General features: G+C 31.3%; 1 long non-coding RNA gene across 1 annotated transcript in view; it reads left to right on the forward strand.

Annotated features, from left to right (window-relative positions):
* LOC139425606 (uncharacterized) overlaps positions 1 to 18,418 on the forward strand; it is a 43,208-nt gene extending 24,790 nt beyond the window's left edge. Inside the window, exon 2 of the long non-coding RNA XR_011636807.1 lies at positions 15,460 to 18,418. This is a non-coding gene — a long non-coding RNA (uncharacterized lncRNA). The remainder of the gene's footprint in view (positions 1 to 15,459) is intronic.
* The last annotated feature ends 287 nt before the right edge of the window (positions 18,419 to 18,705 follow it).

An 18,705-nucleotide genomic window follows, 5' to 3' on the forward strand; every position in this document is an offset into this window, starting at 1 on the left:
AGAAAGCTTACCGAGTTTTAGAAAAAAAGTAACGATTTCGTTCGATATTTCCGTTACAAATACTTGTACTTTTTCCCTAAAAAAGTAACGAAAGTACAAGTAAAAGTACTAAATTTAAAAAGTAACGAAGTACAAGTAAAAGTACGTACTTTTTACTTGTACCGGCGGTACAAGTAACGAAAGTAAAAGTACTGCCATATATGAGCACGACAACCAAAAAATGTTTTCAGTGCCAGGCCAACAGGTACAAGAAAAAGAGGACGGCCAAACCTAAGATTTTTAGACTGCCTTGAAAAGGACCTACAAGTTTTAAAGATAATAAACTGGAGAACCGTGGCTAAGGGACGAATGTCTTGGCATAGGCTTGTTGAGAAGGCCAGGGCCTATCCTGGGCTGTCATGCCAATGAGAAGAAGAAGAAGAATTGCTATTTCACAATTTCAGATTAGTGTCAGAAATTGCATCTTAAAAACTAATAAATGTGAAAAATCCTCGAAAATTGTTGAACTTGGAATAAAGGTCACGAAACATTCTCATGTCTGGTAGACATCTTTATTGTAAATAAGAAAGAATTTATATTGAAATCTTCTCAATCAACGGTTATTAAACTACAAACAAAGGAAGAATTAGTTTCTTTTTTAAATTTAATTAATATAAGATTTATGAAAAGTTGCTTTACAATTAACTAAAAAAAAAACAAATTAAGTAAATTTCTGTGATTATACTATCATGAAACACAAAATTAAAAGCTTCTAATAAATATAAAGATAGAGAATGCTCAATTAATAGGGGAATTTTTTTAATTTTATTTATCCAATTTTTACTAATGCCCCCACAGTTAAACTTCTGTGTTACAAATCAATGATTTTAGAAATTCGAAATTTAAAATCGACTCCCTCTCTCTTATTTTTCAAAATATATATATATTTGAAAAGAAACGCTTAAAATTAATAACTTTTAAATCTTTTATAAAAAATAAAGATCAATTTTACGATTAAATATTTAAAAATATTTTTTTGATATAGTAATATTTTATTAATATTCATTAATAATTTTTTTTGATATACTAACATTTTGAAATAGTAATTGAAGAAATATTTCATATTTTAATCAGAAATCAATGGTATTTTTAATATAATATCATTCAACATAATACCTAACGGTACACGGCACCTTTAAAGTGAAAAATATTTGATTTTTTTATTCAAGTTCATGCTGTACTGACGATGGTCTACATATATAATATGTATTTTGATGGTCCAACAATACTAAACATAACATGATGGTTGGACCATTATAATAGTAAAATAATATCATATTTAAATGGTTGCTGTTGGTCCTACAATTATAAACACATTTTGTGGAACGACCATCAAAATAGCATCTCCCATCATATTTTGATGGCTGTTGTTGGTTCAACAATAAAAAAACATAAATTGTTGGTTGACCATCATAATGGTAAAACAACATCTGCCATCAAAATAGGATGGTTTATATTGGTCCATCAAAAATCAAACATAGCTTGGTGTCTTACCATCGTGACACAAAAGCAACATTTTCCATTTTGTAATAATGGAAATTTGTTGGGCCATCGAAAGCCATCAAAACTAGATGGAAATTGTTGTATGATGGTGACCATCGACACATGTTGAAACAGAACCATCAAAAATCTTACTGAAACCAGCATAAACCATCAAAATCTTTTGATGGTGCCATTTTTGGGAATTTCGTCATGGGTTTATATATATATATATATATATATATATATATATATATATATATATATATATATATATATATATATATATATATATATATATATATATATATATATATATATATATATATATATATATATATATATATATATATATATATATATATATATATATATATATATATATATATATATATATATATATATATATATATATATATATATATATATATATATATATATATATATATATATATATATATATATATATATATATATATATATATATATATATATATATATATATATATATATATATATATATATATATATATATATATATATATATATATATATATATATATATATATATATATATATATATATATATATATATATATATATATATATATATATATANGAATAAAAATATTTTAATAAAAACTTCAGAAGTTAACAACTGGCATCATAGAACAAAATTGCAGTATGTTTCCATCTTCAACTTAAAGAAGCTTTGCTGTGGAATAAATTTGAATGAATCAAATCAGGCAAAATTTTTTACATTTTGCATTCCCTCATGTCGTTTTTTAGAGTAAAATAAAATACAACTTCATCGAGAAAGTGGATAATTATATGTTGCTTTCTTGTATGAATATAATTGTATGTGATGGATTTCAGAAATTAATTAGGCCTAACTGTTATTTTTAAATTTTATTAAATTTGTCATTCCCTCACTAGTGTATAAAGTGAGGGAATGATGCTGAAGTGAGGGAATGATTCAAGATGAGTATATTATTAAATTTTATTTCCCAAACCATTAAAAACTATTAAGCATATAAAGCTAAATTATAATAAATGTTAGATATACTTAGTATGTTATCATTTTCAAACTTGAGGTAGCTGTAACTTAGAGAAAAACATGTATTAAAATAAAATATCATACCCTATTAGTGTCATTCCCTCACTTTTTAAACAGTGAAATTAATTTATTTATTTAAATATTAAGTATAATTTATAGGATATATACTTTCTTTATAATGCCATTACACATTTCTATTAATATAAAAAGTTTCAGAGCTCTTTATTCATTTTACTTTTTTGGGATTTTATGAACTGAAAAATGACAGTTTTCGTAAGAATGACCCATATAGTGAACGATATTATTGCAGGTATATAAACGAACTTCTTAAAAAATAATCATATGAAACGACGCACGACGGATATTCCTTTTTACTCCTAATTGGAGCATAGGGCTTCTATCATAGTTTTCCATCTCACTCTATTTGTGACCAGATAATTCGCCGCTCTCCATGAAAACATTAGGAAAGACACAGGAAATGATTCAAACCTTTTCAATATTTAATCTCAATTTTGTCCATTCCGAAAATTGAATATTTCCCTCAGAGTAATCTGTCCCCCCTCTAAATTTATTATTAACATAGGTTGTCAGAGGAGTTAACCCATTTAATGAATCAATTGAAATCCCGTTTTTGTCGCCTTTTATTTAAAGATTCTCCTCCCCCACTGCCCATGTGACCTGCATTATCAAACCTACTTAAGACTAGACAACCCATCAAGAACACTTCATTCACAATTGCGCATGCTTTATGAAACACGATCAATGTTGCAGTTACCAAAATAAAAGAACGTTTTATACTTAACTACTAAATTAAAATCATAAATGTAGCACAGAAAAAATATTGCAAAACAAAAAACAAATAAGATTTTAATGTTTAATTTAACGAAAAAATCTCAACTTGTGAAAAAAAACACAAGAAAGTTCAACTAAAAAGAAGAAAAAGAATGTTCTACTGACTCTTTTAAAAAACAAAGAGAAAACGTGAACTACCAAAACACAACACGTTCTTTTTTAATTTTGTGCTTTTGCCGACCTGGTTAAATATGACTTCAACAGCAATTTAAATTATGTTCTTTGAAAATAATCGTCTGCTACTATGTCTTTGAAAATAATCGTCTGCTACTATGTCTTTGAAAATAATCGTCTGCTACTATGTCAATCTTCAACAATCAATAAGGTTTGTGATTTCACAATAATAAATTATTACTATGAATTGTTATGCAGAAAAGGAGGGAAAAACACACTTCATTGCATTTTACTGTAAAAAAAGTAAGCTATAATTTTATCTTATTCCAAAACCGTTCGTCCCGCAGTGGACTGATCCTAAAAACACGGTTTCCAGTCGAACACCGAAGTCAAGCATCACTGGCAGTAACAGTAAGGGGTGGGTAACCACTTTGATCATCCTGCGTAGAGACCGAGGGTGCACGGTTAAACTGTTCTACCGTCAAGCACCCAACTTCTCGCGCACGTAGTCGGGCTATTAAAGCAGGAGAGCCATCCTCTCTGCAGAGGATCAAAATTGCGATGGCATGTCTTCGGATCATCCTCAGGGATGTTCCCCGGACCGTCACCAATAGCCCATTATGCAGCTCTAGTGCGACGTAAATAAAGTACTTACCTACCAAAACCATTAACCAGTCGATTCATATTGAATTTGTGACTATACCAATGTTCAACTGCATGGTTTTCTGAAACACCAATACAGTTTGTCAGTAAACGTTATTTGTGTTAAAAGGAGAGGAAAATTACGTGAAACTCCCATGATAAACCGGACGGCAAGGGGATTCTAACCCATGATTTATTTACCGCTGAGGACATACTGTCATTGCGTAACATTAAGAGGATAACCACGAAATTTCACGCGGCAAGTGGAATCTAGCACATGATCCACCTACGACTGAAGATATCTTACCTAGTGAGGTCGATGCAGGCTTGAAGGAAGAGCCAGGCATCACTAGGAAACGAGCGATATACACTCTGAGCCATCCCTAATACAACCGGGAATAAACATAGATTATAATAAAATATTTGTAACCAATTCTTTGGTTGGTAGGGGTCCTGGTTGGTAGGGCGTTGGCCCATGTCCAAGAGGTTGTGGGTTTGATCCCCGCCTGTAGTAAATGGTGACTGATGCCCTTTAAATCTGCCGAGTCACAAAGACCTCCATATTCCCATAACAAATATACTGATCTAGGAGTTTCCTCGTCTTCTGGATCTCCTCGTCTTCTGCTACGAATTTGAACATTAGTAGTCGTACACCCAAAATTGGGTTGTCTGTTCATCGACGGTTTTGAAATAAAATAAAAACTCTTTTAGCAGCTAGTCTGAGGTCAAAATGAATGGTGCAAATATTACAGTAGAAGTCGTCTGAGAGACAGCAGAAAGCATTGTCCTTTCAGGTAGCAGAGCCATCTTTTTGCAAACTAAAAAACTGATTTTCAATTGAATTGAATAATTATCTCGTTACCTAAGCAGAATGCAGAGGATTATATTTCTCTCATGAGTTTTTCAAACAATTTAAGTGAATCTTTATATTACCGCCTATGTTTATTTCTCAAGAAATAAACTGTTAGAAATTTTTCGGAAAAAATGGCTAAATAACAATCTATTTAACTGTTTTATTACCAGTGAGTAAAATCTTCTATTATCTATTTTTACCTAAAACGGTTAAATAACAAGAATTTTATTGCGCCAACTAAGCCCACCTAACGAAGCAGCATGGTTCCTTGAAACTGCGCACATATTATAGCCGAGAGAGCTAATCTGTCTATCTCATGACCGATAGAACGGGGGTTCGAATCCCAGCCCTGACACCTCCATTCCCTTTAACACACATGAAGAATTTCCAGTGCCCTACCCTCTCCAATGTCCATTATCTAACTAGAAGCAAAGCTCCTATGTCCAGTTATATTTCTTTATTTACGGCTTCTAAAACATGGTAGCTGTAAATGGTTTAAAAAAACCCCCCGTATAGTTTTATATTCATGATTTTATAACCATTCTAGTTGTAAGCAGTTTCAAAACCGTAAAGGAGAAAAATATTCTTTACCGTAAACTTTACGGTTAATCGGATGGACAGATTGTTGTCGGTTATTTTAACGTAATTTTTGAACGAAAATTCTAGCAGTGTATAATTATTGTCTCATTTTTAGTCCAATTGGAAAGCGTTGCACTAGAAAAAGGAAGGATTATTTTCACTAGGAATAACAGGATTATCTATGTTGAGGAAATAATTGAATAGGAGAGGCCATTAATTCATTTATTTGATATCCCGTGGGCATTAATATGCAGCTCCTTGACTTATTAGGTTGTCCCATCGGTATATCTCCCTTCCTCAAACAAACTATTTGCTCGAAGGAGGGCGTTCTATTTATTTTATGAGGTAAAAATAGTTCTCATAACACATTAACCGTAAAAAAAGTGAATATGAAAGTAAAAGTAAATGTAAAAATAATGAACGGATTTCGAATAAAGTAAAAGTCCTTTACAACGACAATTAACAATAGCAGATGAAATTCCGCTGTAACCAAACATACATATTTAGGGTAAAAAATAGCTTTAAAAAGATTTTTTAAAAAATGAAATAAATAATATTTACCGCTTTTTTTGCAAATTTTGAATAACTATTTTAATATTTGAAAATACGTCACTTCACTGTTAGACTTTCCATTCTAAGATTATGGTAAAATAACCGGCAGCAGTCTGTCCATCCGATTAACCGTAGAGTTTACGGTAAAGAATATTTTTCAGTTTTGCTGTTTTGAAACCGTTTACTACTAGTATGCTTATATAATCATGAATACAAAACTGTATGTTTTTTTTAACCATTTACAGCAACCATGGTTTCAAAACCATAAAAAAGAAATTTAACTGAACATTGGAGCTAGGACACTGGTGTGTTAAAGGGAATGGAGGTGTCAGGGTTGGGATTCGAACCCCCGTTCTATCGGTCATGAGGTAGACAGATATAATATGTACTATAATTTGCTTCGTTAGGTGGGCTTAGTTTGTGCAATAAAATTCCTGTGTAATTTAACCGTTTTACGTAAAATTAGTTAATAAACTATTTTTCTCACTGTTCATTACCACCTTATTTATGGATATTTGACTGTTTTGTTTAAATAGGGTAAAATAACAATTAAATAGATTGTTATTTAGCCATTTTTTCTGAGAAATTTCTAACAGTGTAGGTTAAACTGCTTTTGAATGCAGACTGCTCTTTATGAAAAGCTTTTCATAAAGAGCTTTCTTTTTGCTCTTTATGAATGGCAGAAAAATATCTGAGACAGAAATGATCAAAGAAGTTTTTGCAAAAAGAAAACGAAATCAAGTGCCATACCTTTTGACGTGTTTTATAATTTATGGGAGCAAATGTTGATTTTAGTAATACGTTGTCAAGAAGAAGTGTTTTATATATGTTTTATATCAACATTTCCTGCGTTCGCCTTAAGTGAGATAAACCGGGTTCGAATCCCAGAAATGGCTGGGGAATACGATTTCCTCAGAGGTAGACGGATCATGGGTTACAGTCCCCTTACCGTCAAACTAACTATGGAAGGTTTTCAGGGTTTTCCTCTCCATGTAACGCAAATGCGGGTTTGTTGAATTAAAGCGTCCTCCATGAGGCAAATTTCGCCCAATACTTAATCCAGGAGTTCCCTCGTTGTCTGGGTTGGGTTCAAAACTGCAAGGCTACGGAGTTGAACATTAGTAGTCGTAATCCCGAAATTGGATCGGTTGTTCAACGACGGTTATAAAATAAAATATATAAGACTTATATATGTGGTCAACAAGAGACACATTCTTTAGAAGTGCACATCAGGATTTCAAAAAAAAAATAGCGGAAGAACTTTTGTTTCGTTAGGAAGACCATAACTTAGTTGGTGGTCGGGTACACATTGCTCTGTAAAAAATAATATATAAAAATTGTTGAGAAATTATGCTCTTTTTTTCTATACTGATACCAGATAAAAATAAAATGTCTTCCACCATTTTTTATAATTCATTTAAACAGAGGAGAAATATATTTTTCTAAAAAATATTTTCATAATAGCAGAAGTCGTCGTAATTTTTAACTTGTTATAAACTTGCAATATCTATATCTTTGGGACTTATTCGAAATATCAGACTTTTTGTAGTGTGTCGTAATCGTTATATTGATCTTATACGAGTACTATATTTATATTTTCGAAGCTATTACGTATGTTTCACAAAGTAATACATTAAATAAAAGAGTAAATCATTATCAAATTTAAAAGTGAATCAATATCAATGTAGTAGTGAATCAATGTCAATGATGCCAAAGCAAATCATTATCAATGATTGACGATTGACAATGTCGCAAAAATGAGTTCTTAAGTTTTTGCAGCTGTTTGTGACATTAGTGTTTCATAAACAATATTTTTAATATGATAGTGACAAGCAGTTTAATCGTAACCGCATGGCCACCAAGATCCCCGGACCTTGCGCCTTCAAATCTCAGTTTTCATTAATGTATCCCATGCCAAAAGCACCTAAAGAAGCACTTTCGTGCAAATAGTAACTATTGATAGAATGTGAAATTTCAAACTGTGTGGAACGAACTTTATGGCAGATTAAATGTTTGTTGTCGTTTCTGTGTGGACAAAAAACAATCACTGAATAAATTTTTTTCTTCTGTTTCAAAGCATCGCACTTATATCTCAACATACTAGCGGAGATATGTTGTTATGTTTGCATTAATATTAGAGTTTAGTCGCATAGGGATCAATAATTCTTTATCATTATGTAGATTGTATAATAAAAGAAGAAGTTCTTTCAGTTCTCGACTTTACTTATTACAGTAATAGTAAAAAATCATTACGATTGCGTTTAACTTAAATGGATATTTCTTTTTGTGTGTGTGCGTTAGCTATCATCAAAATGATTTCAGAATCAAAGAAGGACTTTCATTTTATTAATAAACGATTGCAGTATTTATTTTTGAACATCGATGGGAAGAACCGCGGTGGCTCAGGAGATAGAGCGGAGGAGACTCGGGTTCGATACCAGCGATAGCTGGTTGCTTCAAATTTCGCTCACCGCTCGCACCGATCACAGTGCTGACGAAAAGTATCCTCAGTGGTAGACGGATCATGGGGTAGAGTCTCCTTGCCGTCAGACTAACCATGGGAGGTTTTCGTGGTTTTCCTCTCCATGTAATGCCAGAAAGCATGTAACCTTACTGTAACCTTTTGCCGGAATTTTCTTTTTATTGTCGCCAAAATGTTTGTACTAAAACCCTTTTTTTCAAATAAAGCAAAAATATTGCAGTTTCAAATCTTCCTTAAAGGATTAAAAATTATTTTTAAAGCTTTTTTAAAAAGTATTGTCTCTTAGGTTAAAAGGTTATAATGATGTTCTAGCTGACGTTACACTAGCGATGGGATTAAATTGCACAGTCCATTAAAATTTCATGACAAAGTGGATTTTAGCTTAGCATACAAGCCTTAGTGAAACCTTATATAATTACCTAGATTCAAGATTATTTTCACCTCCAGATTGCGTTAAGTTAACCTCTGTTTAATGCTTTTATATAGAAGGTTGTTTTTTCCAAAGTTTTAGATTAGGGTAATGTGCGTAGAATAGAGCAGATTGTCACAGATTTTAAATTCAGAAGGTTTACACGTAAACCGCATAAGCAAGCGTTTTTAGGGTTTACATTCAAAGTTTTTTGCTGATTGAGAATAAACCTAATTTTACTATCTGAGATAACTTTAATACCATTTGAAGCCTGAAATATGATAATAGCACTAGAAAATAAAGCTTTAAAACACCAATTTAGAAATGACATAAAATACAAATCGTTAATTAGTATAACAAAGAAGAGGGGGGGAGGCGTGAACAACGAATCGTTTTAAAGTAATGGCTGAAATAAAAAAAACGGCCTGGGAGAAATGGAGATGACGGCCATTACCCGCAGCGATTTTTGTGATCCCGCGGGAGAAATAAAATAGGCATTTCACTCCCCAAACATTAGATGAGAGTTCCAACATTACGAAAATACCCTTCTATTGATTCTACTGCCATCTATTGATACGCTAAGTGATAACTTCAGAGGTTTTTTTTTTTTTGGCAAGTTGGCGAAGATGAGATTTGCATTCAAAAATAACATAAGCGTATTTTGACTATTCTTTCACAGCTTCGATTTTAAAGCATTCATCGAAGGGTTTAACTAGCAATGACAAAGCAATAAGCGCACAACGCAATAGATTTACTTTGTAACGAAACCAATTGGTTCCATTCGAAAAATTCGCTGGAGAGAGCAAAATTCCGCTCTAAAAAATTCGAAATAACTTTAATAGCTGAAAGATTTAAAAAGTCTTTACGAAGTAACTAAGTCTTTTGCAAACAAAAAGCAAAAAAAAAAAACATTTTTAATCCTAGCGGCACTTAGCCTTNAAAAAAAGGCTAATTTGAATTCTTTTATGTATATGAATTTTAATTCTGGTGTTGTTTTATTGATACTTATGTTTTATGCATTGTATTATACGCATTATATATTACATAAATTTGCTTCACAGATTATGTAATAAAGTCTTATTTCTGCATACTTATTAATTGCCCTATATATCAAATAAAGTTTTCCTTTCCTTAAGGATTACAACAGCTAAAAGAAATAATGATATAAACCAGTAGATAATTTATATTTGTTAATGAAAAAACTTCATTAAATTCTTAAATTATAAAGGTTAATCAAATGTTCAGCATATTCAAGCTTGGAGTTTTTGGGGCTCAGTCGGCATTTTCTTCAGCAGGGGGAAAATCATTGAAATTCTTAAATATACCCTGGACGATCTTCTTGCACCCCAGAGTACACCTGACTAATTTTATCTGCGTGTTCCTTTGACTTTGTCCTCCCCTTGGACTAACATTCTCATTATACATAGGACATTCGAAATGAAATTTTGATCTTGGTGAACTTCAACACCCTATCAGTCTTACCTGTTGTCATCTTTGAATATTAACCTTTTTAGAGAAACTTTGGTTTACCTTAGAACATTTTTAATCCTAGCGGCATTTAGCCTTGAAAGGGGGACACTTGAACTTTTAGTCCACTATTTTAATTATTCTATTAATCTTATTTTAGTCTTATATGTATTTAATGCAATTTTTCGTAGTTTTACCTGACCTTACTTTTATATATTTTTACCTGTATTTTTGACACTTTTACTGATGGTTAATTTTAGTCACTTAGATGTTTAAGGCGCTTTTAGCTTTTTTTGAGCATTTTGTTTTACTTTTATCATCTATTCGATTTTGTGATTTTTTCTATGTGTATCAGTTTTGATTTTACTTTTCTGTAATTTTGTAGTGTTTAGTTCACGTGACAACGGGTGAAACCCTTATCCGAAAACTACTTCGGGGGTAGGTCGGTTACTATTAGTCGTACAAAATAAACATCGTAAAACTTATTGTCGTTAAAACTTGGGAAGAAGACCTAATGTCTGTAAGCATATATAATGAGACGACAGAAATATTTATCAATGATTTGAGAAAGAACAATAAATTTTCGATTTATATTATTTCAGGTCTAGGCCAGCGATCTCAGGTTTATTTTTTTTCTTTCTTCTGAATACCCTAGTTGCAGCTTAATAAACTATTCCCAGCACTATCTTATTTTTAGAAAGTATTAGATTTTCAGATGTTGAACAATCATCAACTTAAAACTTATTCTTGCAGTTGAACTTTATTTTACTCCTAAGTTTCTTGTTTCATTTTAATTCCTACTATTCTACTACATTTTAATTCGAATTTTCAATCGTTAATAAAATACTTTTTATTCATTCACTCAAATTCAAATACATTTTTTAAAGCATGTAGTGTATGACACTTGATCTTAATACAGTTTTTTTTCAAATATCAATTCATTAGTTGAATTTAGTTAATTAATTTTAGTTTTATGTGGGAGAGTAAAATTGTAATTATTAAATAAAAAGTAACTAAAATAAAATTTTTCCTTATTGATCTAAGATAGAATTGACTTTAAAAACTTTTTTTACATTACTTCTTTATTGCTTTGATGGCATATAATGAATAGATGTGTCATATTGCTATTGCTATTGCACTATTGTTTAAAACATTAATAAAAACACAAACATAAGACAGTTCGTACCCATAAGACAGTTCGAGAAAAAAAAATTTAAACTTTTTTCCCCCCAAATTTAACTTTTATTCTAAATGTGAATTTTTTTTTTGGTATTTCATTTTTTTATTTCTTATTTCATGAAAGTTATGAAAATCAAGGGAATTTAATGTCTTATGTAAGCCTTTACTTATACCCCCCCCCTCTATCAACTCATCTTACAATATTTGTTTTAGTCAAACTCTCAGGTTATCCATGATTTTTGAACCTTTTGTATCTTAAACTTCTTTGAGATTCTAATATTTTGCTTCAATTAATGATATTTATTCTCTAATACTTAATTTTAGAGTTAAAATGCATTTTAACTTCTGTGCTTTAGTTTAAAGTTACATTAAGATTATTTCCTATGCTTTTTGTTTAAGGCATTTCACTATGCCTTTGTATTTTATAGTGTAAATATTTTCATATTTTAATTTATTCTTTATATGTCATTTATACTTGTTGCTAATGTAATTTTTTGTGTTTTATGTATGTTTTGTCTGTAGAATGTTTGTTCTACTCTCGTGTGCCCTGAATAGGGCGAGTCGAGGTATAAATAAACAATACCCCCCTCCTTTTCCCCGTGTTAGCAAAAATAAGCAAATCACAAACTTCCCTCTCTCCTTTTAGGTGCTTTCATAGTTTTTGAAAGTCCTCACGTAAGTATTTTTGAATTATAGAGCAAAATTAATGGTTGCCACAGGCCACAAGAAGACTAAATACAGTGAAACCCCGCTATAGTGAACACGGTTTATAGTGAACTCCCGGATATAGTGAACGAAATGTTCGCTCCCATGCCTTGCTACACACGCACGTTATTTTTTGTGGATATAGTGAACCAAAAAAAAAAGAAAGTTGGATATATTTTTCTGGCTTCGACTGATTTATTTTCTTTATTTTTTTGTAATAATTTTGAAATTTCTACTTCAAAATAAATACATATACCGATTTTTGAAACCATCCATAGCATATGGAATGTAGCAATAAGCATTTTTTCTTGCTTGCTTCATTTTTGAATTGGTTCGACCTTGGCCAAAGAATACCAAAGAATTCGCCAAGGGTTCAACATTAAACAAAGCCAGTAATCTTCCAGTATCTGGACAAATGCTTCAAGTCAAAGCAGATGAATTATTCTGAGCGATTAGGAGAGAACTACTTTTATGTGATCGAATGGCAGGTTTAAAACTTGGAATAACATAAATTGAGGAAAAATTATCTGAGTGTTACCATATCTGAAGTTGAGGATTGCTCATCAGCTAAAGATTACTTATTTTTTTCTCCGTGCGCAAGATGAAGAGTAATAAAAAATAAAAGTTAACATATTTTTGTTACTACGTATTATTTTTCAGTCATTTTTGTATTTTATTTTATTTGTCATTTATTTAAATAATGTCTTGTAATAAAAGGGGGTGAAGTTAGGAACCATTAGTTGAAATTGTTTGCGGAACGGAAATATTTCCAGTTATAGTGAACCGAAATTTCGGTCCCTTGAAGATTCAATATACCGGGGTTTACTTACTTACTTACTTATCCTCTACGTGCCTTGGGCACTTAAAGCCTCTAGCATATCCCTCCAACGCCTCCTGTCTTTAGCAATAGATCTTGCTTCCTCCCAGCCAGATATTCCACATTCTTTTAATTCGCCCAAAAACATGCGCTGGATGGTAAGTCTGGGTCTTCAATTAGTTCTTTTACCATCAGGGGCCCATGTAAGCGCAACAGATGAAATTTTTTCTTTGGGCATTCTAAGGATATGTCCGAGCCAGCTCCATCTTCGTTTTTTAATTTCATCTTCGATTGTTTTTATTTTAGCTTTCTTTAATAGATTTTGATTTGATACTTTGTAAGGCCAGAAAATTTTAAAAATAAATCTTAAACATTTGTTTTGAAAGGTTTCTAATTTTTGTATTTCGATCTTAGTCTGTTTCCAGGTTTCTGCGCCATATAATAGTACTGCTCTAACAATAGCTTTGTAAACAACTATTTTTGTCTTTATTTCAATATTTGACTCTCTCCAAAATTTATGTAATCCCTTAAAACATGTTCTTGCTTTGATTATTCTCTGTCTAATATCTTCCCTACTTCCAACTTTTTTATCTACAATAGAACCTAAATACCGGGGTTTAACTGCATAATAAATCGCAACTATAAAATTACTATCTGAAAGTTGTCACCTAATCGCCCCCCATTTTCGTTGAAAATACACTACATACGTATTTTACTATCATTTCTTTTAAATATATATGAAATTATTATAAATATTTATAACATTTTAAAAATCCCTTTATAATTCACTTGATCTTAAAATTTTTCGTCATTCTAGAAAAGAACCTTTTATTACATTTTGAGAAAAGTTTCAAAAGAAATACATTACATTTCTAATATCAATAATTTTTTAATCTATTAAAATTTTTTTAATTTTTGAAAAAAAAATAGTCCTTATGTTTTAAAAAAGTGGCTAGTATTAATAATGCGAGCAGCAAGACTTCCTAATTTTGCCCTATATTTTGGAAGTACAGTCGAACTTCTATTTAACGAACTTTTATTTTGCGAACTTCTCCATTTTGCAATTTTTTTCGAGGAACCAAGAACTTTTTGAAATTTCTTCTTAAAATAACCTCCAAATTGCGAAGTGAATTTTATATTTTACGAACTTTTCTTTGAGATCCACTTTCCCCATTTCCCAAAATATTTCAAAACATATTAAACTTGTTGACGCATTTTATGGGGGAATTAACCTTAGATTGTTTTTCGTACCCAAATGGGTATAATATGAAAAAAGCACAACTACTTCCACTTACTAGGAATAACATTTACCTTTTAGTTTAATTAATAAACTGAGTTTTAAATATGCTTACTAAATTCATAAACCTCGGTAAAACTACAATATAAATTATTTCCAAAGGAACTAGACTAATACAATTCCAACCTGGCGAGTAGCGACTTATAACAAGACACTTCGTTTGATTCTTTTATTTGTTGCTAGAAATCAGGTTCGCAGAAAATGCTGTTTACTAGTTAAATTTAGTAGGAATAACACGATCTGTGACGTAGGCTATAGTATACCCAATTAACTTTTAGAAAAAGCAGTAAAATCCCTTTCCCTCTTTGTTTGAATTTTGAACGAAAAACTCTGAACAAAATTAACGGATATTATCAGTAGTAATTAAACTTAAGAATGCATGTGGTAATCTATGTTTAAAATTACTTTTATAATAAATGCAGCTATAATTTTATACATAAATTTTTTTAGTTGAAAATGTATGTAGCATGTACTGGTTAATGTTTTGCTCCACATTCTTGCTTTCCATGTAGATTTCGTTTATGGCTAACAAGGGAAACTAGGGAAGTGTGACTCGCCAATTTTGAAATAAATTAGTGGGATGTATGCCTTATGAGGAATAATTTTAGGGGGCGGCATTCGTTTCGGCCCATAGAAGGTCCTGTGNCTTGCTTTCCATGTAGATTTCGTTTATGGCTAAGATTTATGAAATAAATAGTAGATACTAATTTACAAGATAAAGGTACGTCAATTGCAATTTTAATTATGTCTAGTGTTTATGAATTTAAAACCTGTTTTGGGTCGTTTAAGTATATTTCAAAAGGTGATTTTCTATTTAACGAATTTTCCATATAACGAACTTATTTTGGAGATTCAGCGATTTTGTTAAATAGAGGTCTGACTGTATAAGATTTTTTTTCTTCCTTCAAATATTAAATTTAAACTCTATCATTGTAGGAATTATGTGATGGATGGAAGCTGGAAGTTAAAATAAGATGTACGTCTACAGTACAGACTGCCGTTCTTCCTCTCACGATGATCATGGGGCGACAGCTCTCGTCACACCGCCAGTCAGCAGGCAGGCCTCACAGCATCACCCAGAAGCCCTAGATGCTCAGGAGGGAGCCCTAGGGACTCCCCCTAGTGGAGCGCAGAGAAGGAGAAGTGAATCCTTGGGTCACCTGACGAGAGAGGAGAGGCGACGAAGGCGGCGAGCCACACAGAAATATCGCCTCGCCCACGCAACGAGAGAACGCATAAGGGTCGAGGCATTCAATGTAGCTTTTGCGGAACTTAGAAAATTACTGCCCACCCTGCCCCCTGATAAAAAACTTTCAAAAATAGAAATTCTTAGATTAGCCATATGTTATATAGCTTATTTAAATGATGTGTTGGATGTGTAAAAAACTCGTTTTACTCTCCGAATTTGAGAATTTCATTTTCTCACGGGAAAATGAGAAATTGATTCGACAAACGTACTATTTAATGACAGTTATAAATCAGAAGAATTTATTAATTTTACATCTCTCTGACTTTACCTATTGATGTCCAGATACAAAACAATTCTCTATGAAATACGTGGTAGTACAGTGTGCAAAATAAATAAACGAAACACTAGGAATAACTTTCGAATTCCTTAAAAATTAAAGAATTCCGCTACAATATAAACCCTTTTATTTTATATTGTGTCCCAGAAATTATTAGTACGATGATACGTACAATTATTATATTAAATATGGAAACTAGAACAAGTCATTACTACATAAAATCAATGAAATAAACGTACATAATAAAAATGCAAGACTTTTTTAAATAATAATGCACACGCTTACAAATAATATTGTAATTAAATATACTGTACAGGTTTTTAAATTAATCGCCTTTTTTGTTTCCTACGAAAAAATTTAACAATTTTGAAGTTTAAAGTTAAAAGTTTCAATTTGATCATTGTAAATTAAAATGCAGCATTTTGCATAATTAATGTTAATAGATAATAGGTAAAAAAGAATTTCTGGGAAAATTCTTAAATCTAGTCTTAAGTATGTTCTTATAGCACTATTCTAATAAAAGATGTTCTTTCCCTCCCCGCTTGAGTTTTCCAGTTTTATAAATCAAATTTTTGCCTTAAAACGGGAGAATTTCATCAGCTTCGACGAAATTCAATTGATTTTCAACCAGCACTCCTACCATAATATAAAAGTTAATTAATATTGTGTAAAAAAAAAGAGAGAAAAAAAGAAATGCAAGTCAAACGTTTTAAAATCGGTGGGAAATGGTTGCAAACGATTTCATTCGGCAGTAATTGTTCCTATTGGATATCTGGCCCACGTGACTAAGAAAAGCCAATTTCCCAGCAAAAAGTGCTCTTTTATCATTGCAACATACGTAAAAATTAGAGCAATTTTTTACAGCGTGTGAAAATCCAATCATTAGATAAAAAGTTAGTCAGGGTGTTTTGTTCATTTTTTTTTAGCACTGTACATAATTGCTTAGACTAAATGGATATTCCTTTCTGTTAACTGCCATTAAAGTCTTAACCCGTTCAGAGCCTTGATCACACAGACCTAAGATCACACAGACGTGGTGCTATTGGTACTCTCGTTCTAGTGCTTTCAATTCTAAAGTTTTCTTAATGCCTTTCAAACTTTGCTTGTTTCTTTGTAATAAAGTAGTGCTAACAAAATGTACATTTCATTAAGTATTATTTCATTATATTTCCTTATTTCTTTATCCTTCGTCTCTTCATTATTTTTTTTCTCCCCATTTACCCCAAAACAATTCTAAATATTTTTATTTGTTTATTTATTTACACTTTTTCTTTCATAAAAATAAAGTTTCATAGCAATTATATTTAAAAAGAGAAATATAGGAGTTATAGATGACTAATTTCGCAATAGATTAAATGCCTTAATCTAGAACAATTATTTATTAACTTCAAACGCTTGAGAAAGTACTATCGGGTTACAATAAAACTTTTTTTCAGAAAGAAAATGCTTTTATAATTTTTTATTAAAAAAAATTAAGACCACGAAATAAAACTGAGTAATTTATTCATCAAAGTTCCGGAACCGCATTCTCCCTAACTAAAAGCTTCCGGAACGTCGCACCGGTGCGTTTCGATCCCACAACACTTCGGTTTGCAAAATATTTGGTTTCAAAATTTGTGAGAATGAAACTGACTAATGTGTTCATCATAGTTCCAGAACCACATTCCGTCTGACTAAAAGCTACCGGAACGTCGCGCCGGTGCGTTCCGTCCCCACTACATCTCAGTTGGAAAAATATTCAAAGTGAGTGAGAATGAATCGGTTATAATAATTATCGGCTCTTCGGATCAACATCTTACATGTTTTTAATTTACGAATCGAAAAGTTCAAAAATGTCAAAGTTATGAAGAACATCAAAATTCAAGATTATTCTAAACAAGGACTTTAAAATTCGTTTTCAGAAACTTTTACAACCTACTAAAGTGCATTAAAAGAGGGTAAATGGTATCAACTATACTTAAAAAGTGGAACATAATTCACGTAAAATTTCAGGAGCTATCAGATCAGTTCTGGAAGTTAATAGTCCCACCTTGTAGTTTTTTTGTTCAATATGTTATGTCACACGTGTTGAATCAGCTTTGACCTGCTGATTTACACCTTTTACCAATGAATGTTATTGTCATTCACGAAAAAAAGAAAACACAATTATTTATTGCTCGCTAATTGTAAACAAAAAAGCGATATTTGTAAGAAAGAAAGTCAAAAAGCTCATGTTAATGCTTATTATTGAATGATTCACATTTTGTAAATATGCTAAAAGAATGTAAACATTTTTGTTGTTATTTCTGTACATAGAATGATTTTTCCTTAAAGAGAGAGTGTGTGTGGAGAAAAAGAAATTAAAAAAGCAATAAATCAGTGTGATATCATAACTTGTGATGGCTTTTCATTATTCAAAGGAATTCATATTCGTTTTATTTATATTCAAATATCAAACAGGGCTGCCACTTTACTGGGAGAACAGGGAAAACCAAAAAAATACATTGAGTTTAAAAATCGCCTAAAATAACATGGAAAACTTCAGGGAATTTTGATCTTTTTTTCTTTACAAACTAGGAAAAAACAGGGAATTTTGATCTTATTTTCTTTACAAACTAGGAAAATACAGGGAATTTTAATCTTTTTTTCCTTACAACCTAGGAAAATACAGGGAATT

This window comes from Parasteatoda tepidariorum, chromosome 5, assembly GCF_043381705.1.
Source record: "Parasteatoda tepidariorum isolate YZ-2023 chromosome 5, CAS_Ptep_4.0, whole genome shotgun sequence".
Lineage (NCBI taxonomy): Eukaryota > Metazoa > Arthropoda > Arachnida > Araneae > Theridiidae > Parasteatoda > Parasteatoda tepidariorum.